This window comes from Sciurus carolinensis, chromosome 14 (genome assembly GCF_902686445.1).
Source record: "Sciurus carolinensis chromosome 14, mSciCar1.2, whole genome shotgun sequence".
NCBI lineage: Eukaryota > Metazoa > Chordata > Mammalia > Rodentia > Sciuridae > Sciurus > Sciurus carolinensis.
Genome location: NC_062226.1, coordinates 46,380,606 through 46,386,605, shown reverse-complemented (window position 1 = coordinate 46,386,605; position 6,000 = coordinate 46,380,606).

Sequence of the window (6,000 nt, the reverse complement as noted above, 5' to 3'; positions counted from 1 at the left end):
ACAAGTAAGTCAGAGTCCATTATTCTTTGAAGAAAGTACAGAGAGAGTCAAGAACACACACATAATTCAAAATGGCTTTCCCAGTGGGCACTGAAGGACTACCCACTTGGCTGCTGTTGACTGAGATAATTGGTTAGAACTTCTCAGAGATTAGTGAGAATTTCAACAGCTCCTTATAGAGAAGCTAAACCCTAAAGTATAATCCTTCACACCTGGAATACCTAGAGTGCCTTCTGTTTCCTTGACTCCCTCAGCAGAGAGTTTCTTTTACTTTATTTCTATATAGCTGTATTTTTAGAATTCTGGTTTCATTTATTAATATTATATTAAATGCACTCTATTGTTAAATGTTTTATTGATTGTGTGATATTTTACTTTATCCATTTTGTATTTCTTTATGATTCTCTAATGTTTGACACAAGATTATTCTATTTTTAATAGAAACAAACATGCTGAAGTTCACAAAAGCAAGCCTAATTTTTATACTAGAATCATTTCTTAAGGCATTTATATAGATCACTGTTTTGGAGGATAATTTTGTTTTCTGTGGTTTGTTTGTTTTTGCTAAGAAAGATTGTACAGAATAAATTCTCATGAGCAATATTCACTTTCATTATTCTATTGCTTCATTAATATTAAGTGATAATGTTAATTCTTGTCAGACCATGTATTCTCATAAGTATTTTAGAAAACAGGCACATTTTGCACTTTGAACAATGTAGATGTTTGATGGATATCTGACAATAATATAATAGGAAACATGGCAGAGCCTTTGCTGATGTTAGAATGGATTTTAAAATTGATATAACATTCAGTTTACCCCCATGAGTTCCAAAAGGTAAGTAAAAATATTTTTCTCAAATGGGGACCTGAAATCTCCCTTTGAATATTTCTGTTCCATAGCATATTGCTAAACAACTCTCTGATTCTCAAGGCAATTGCAAGAATTTCAAGAAGAGCATCCTGTTCTTTGGAGCTTTGTAAAGAAAATGCATCCTGGAGTACCAGAGGCAGTTGGTAGCCAATAAGGCAATAATGTCATGCAATCTCCCTTTAGGTTATAAGATACAAGCCAGTCCAAATGCCACATATAAGTTTTAAGTAAAATATTCAGGCTTTCAATCCTTTGAGAAGGAGTGTAAGACCTTGAGCATTAGTCTGGCACCCTAAATTAAAGAAAAAAATCGTGATTTTTCCTGTGGCCCTGGTCCATTGACTGTGAGAGCACAAAAGTTTAATGCCCTGAAAATAGTCAAGGCTCCTGGTGAGTCAGAGAGATTAAAGTCAAAGGAGAAACAGAGAGCTATAAGCCAGTATGGGAAAAGAGGCCCTTTAGAGATGTCTTAAGGATGGTTTCACAAATAAGCTAGAAATCTTCTAAGAAAATAAATGAACTAACAACAAAAAGAACAAAAAAATCAATAATAAACTTAGTTTTGCATTCAATACTGGTAAGACTTGTGAACCTTGAGCAATTGGAATGTAGAATCACAATAACAGGACACACAAGTCAACTAGAACCTATACATTTCTGAGTTGTAAAAGTTCTATAACTTATTTTAAATATTTTACATAAAATTTCTGACATCACTTAGGCATTGAAAACAAAAACAATATTTGCATAAAAATCATAAAATAAGGGGCTGGGAAGATAGCTCAGTTGGTAGAGTGCTTGCCTTGTAAGCACAAGGCCCTGGGTTTGATCCCCAGCACCCAAAAAAAAAAAAAAATCATAAAATAATAGAGCAGATTTTAATTAAATGTATGCTGGGGAAATTTACATTCTGTTAAATTTGTGTCTCTAAATAAAATACAAAATAGGCTTGGGGATGTGGCTCAATGGTTAAGTGTCCTTGAATTCAATCCCTAGTATCCCCCTACAAATTTTTTAACTTCAATTACTTTTTAAAAGAAAAGTGGAAAATTATTTCCTTCCTCACTATTCTCATCCCTCTAATCTCACTTTCATTCAATTTTAGTTTTGAGGTGTCTTTATTGAGATTCCTATAAAATGAATTAAAATTCCTCAGCAACTGGACCCATCTTTTTGTTCCTCACTATCACCTGAGTTTTATCCTGCTTTGCATCAAAGAGACTTTTGAATCTTTACCTTAGTAAAGAATGTCTTAGAATTTCCTTGTAATCACTCAAATCTTCTTATAAACAATTTATTTAAAATAATTTTTCATATTTATATTATACAGAAATACATCATTACCTAGAACAACAAGCTGCAAAGTCTTCAGAGTCCAGCCCAAAATGGAAATTCAACACTCCTTGTTAAATAATTACTAAAATTGTGAACAGCAACTGCAGCAGCCAACAGCCATGCATGGGCCCTTCTGTGCCTAGAATCCTGTGTAGTTTCAGAGTTTGTACAGCATGGATTCAGCTCTGCCATCACCTGTATGAGAATAAAGAAAATGAAAAATAAAGTGAAAAGCCTTCAAATATGAAGGAAGTTAAAGGAAAATTTTAGTTGAAATTAAAATAAAAAATCAATTACATAAATGATCTGTGCTTTATAACAAAACCCAGAAATCTCAGTGTGTACCACAGGTTGCCATTTCATAATGTTGGCCACTGTAGAATAGGATTTCTCAACCACAACATTATTGCCATTTGGATTAGATAATGTTTTGTCATGAAGCATGTTTAACAGTTTTCCTCCCCAGTTACCAGTCAACCAAACTCTTGCCAATCAAACATGTCAACATTGCAAACTCACTGAACCACTATTTTATTTTTATTTTCTTCTTCATTTTTATTGCAGAAAATTTTATACTTATAGAAATGTAGGGAGAATAGTATAATGAAACTTCATTTATCCATCACTCAGGTTTAACAATGATCAGTGTTTATTAGCCTTTCTTTTTAGAGACTTCCTCATTTTTAGATTTTCCAATTGAAGGGAATATATGGGAATGTTAGTTAAAAATTTAGATTCTCAGAGATTCTGATAGTATAGGTCTTGAACAGAACCCAGGAACATGCATTTATTATGGTAACTAGGTGACTCTGATGTAGGTAATCCAAATTTACAAGCAGAAAAATACCGATGTAGAGATGAATCCATGCAGATAGATCTCTACCATTGGTTAGAGCTTAATGATGGTTGGGTACTATTATCATATTTACTTAGGACAATACACACGTATGGCCTTTAGATTAATGTTCAAATCTCCAATTCAATTTGCTTTGTAGACACAGACACAATCTGTTTTGCAACTAGGTAAGCTACCCATCTGGCAGTGAGAAAATTTGGAGGTTGTAAAATAAAACAGGTAAAGATTTTTCTTTGTCAGCAAGACTGCCTGAAATAATGATCATCTAATGAAAGTACTATAGGATTGAGCACCTGTGATTCTTTCACAATGAACTGGAATGGATGGCCCCATGGAAAGGGTGCCTCATGTCAGATTACTAATAAGACCCCCCTATCTTTCTGACTAAGCCTGATTAGTTAAATATTTTCGGAGCATAAACAAGGTCAAATATCTGAAGGCATTCTAAATAAATTCATCAAATTACTGAATATAGCACCTAGAGTTTAGAAATTAAGTTAATTTCCATGTGATAGACACAATTTTCTAATTTGCTTACAGATGTTTTGGATTTTGTGCCAGGATATGTTCAAAACCGAAGAGAAAATGAAAACAACAGGAAGTTCCTTTCATTTTGGATGTCCTCCCTACTTATCCTATAGGTCTATCAATCATATATGTGTGTGTGTGTGTGTGTGTGTGTGTATGTATGTGAATGTGTGTGTGTATTTATTTATTTCTGTCTCGGGGACACCATCCTCAGATTCTTCCTTCTGAGCTAACCCTTATGAACATCTTCAGGCAGGAAGATAGAGATAAAATATTATTTGTCTCAATTAATGAATAAATATCAACAACTTTAGTACTAATTTTACTTCTTGCCTAGTGCCTCACAGTTTATTAACCAGTCAATCCCACCCACTCTCGTATTTAGCTATGGTTTCAAAGGAGCCCAATCCAAAGTCTCTGATAAAATCCTATTCTTATCTCACATTTACTTACAAGAAGGAAATATTTAAAACGTGATCATTAGAACCTTCCTTTGGAAAAAAAAATTGGTTCGTTTTTGTTATACTTAACTTTAGGATTCATATGACATAATTTTAAGAGCATGGAATATAATTTGTTCTCATTCAGTCCCCAGTATTTACCCTTTCCCTCCCCTTTTCCCTCCCCCATTCCCTTTCTTTTACTCTACTGATATTTCTTTCATTTATTTATATACCTTTTAAATTAGTGTCTGTGGATATACATGATGGTGAGATTCAATGTGTTATATACATGTATGTACATAGGAAAGTTAGTTCATATTCATTTCCACTGTCTTTCCCTGTCCCTTCCCTTTTCCCTCTTTTCATTTCCCTTCATCTTCTGCACTGATTTTTCTTCTATGATTTTTTATCCACCCATCTTATTTTAAATTAGCTTCTGCATATCAGAGATAATTTTTGACTTTTGACTTTTTGGAACTGACTTATTTCACTTAGCATGATAATCTCCAAATCCATCCATTTACCAGAAAATGCCATGTGTCATTCTTCTTTGTGGCTGAATAAAACTCCGTTGTGCATATATACTATATTTTCTTTTTCCAGTCATCTGTTTAAGGACACCTAGCTTGGCTATGTGAATCGTGCTGCTATAAACATTGATGTGGTCGTTTCACTACCTTTGGATATATACCAAGGAATGGAACAGCTGGGTCGTATGGTGGTTCCATTCCTAGTTTTTTGAGGAATATCCATATTGCTTTCCAGACTAGTTGCACTACTTTTCAGTCCCACCAACAATATGTGAGTGTACCTTTTCTCCCTACATCCTTGCCAAAATTTATTGCTATTTGTATTCTTTATACTTGCCATTCTGACTGGAGTGAGATGAAATCTCAATGTACCTTTCATGCATTTCCCTAATTGCTTGAAATGTCGAACATTTTTTCATGTAATTTTGGCCATTTGTATTTTTTGTTTTGAGAAGTATCTGTTTAATTCTTTTGCCTATTTATTGTTTGGATTACTTGTTTTTATGGTGTTAAGTGTTTTGAGTTCTTTACATACCTAGATATTAATGACCTATCTGAGGAGCATGTGGCAAAGATTTTCTCCCATTCTTTAGGCTCTATCTTCATGCTCTTATTTTCTTTGCTGTGAAGAAAATTTTAATTTGATGGCACCCCATTTATTGATTTTTTAAATTTTATTACTTGAACTTCAGTAATTTTATTAAGAAAGTCAGTTCCTGAGCTGACACATTGGAGTGTTGGGTCTACATCATCTTCTAGCAGTTGAAGGGTTTTTGATCTAATTCCTAGGTCTTTGATTCAATTTGAGCTAAATTTTGTGCAAAGTGAGAGGGGTTAAATTTCATTCTATTACCTATGGATATCCAGTTTTCCCAGCACCATTTTTTAAAACGGCTACCTTTTCTCCAAAAGTCTTTTGCTTCTTATTAGACAACTATATTTGTGTGTGAGTTTGTCTCTGTGTCTTCTCTTCTTTTCCATTGGTCTTCATGCCTGTTTTGGTGCCAGTACCATGCTGTTTTTTGTTACTCTAGCTCTGTAGTATAATTTGAAGTTGGTATTGTGATGCCTTCTGCTTTGTTTTTCTTGCTAAGGATTGCTTTGGTTATTCAAGGTATCTTATTTTCTCAAATTAATTTCATAACTGCCATTTCTAGTTCTGTGAAGAATATCATTAGAATTTTTGTAGGAATCAAATTGAATCTGTATTGTGCTTTTGATAATATTAATTCTGCCTATTCAAGAACATGGGAGGTCTTTCCATTTTCTAAGGTCTTCTTCAATTTCTTTCTTTAGTGTTTTAGAGTTTTATTATAGAGGTTATTCACCTCTTTTGTTATATTGATTTTTAAGTATTTTTTATTATTAATGGGGTAATTTCCCTAATTTCTTTTTCAGCAGATTGATCATTGAAGTATAGGAATACAATTGATT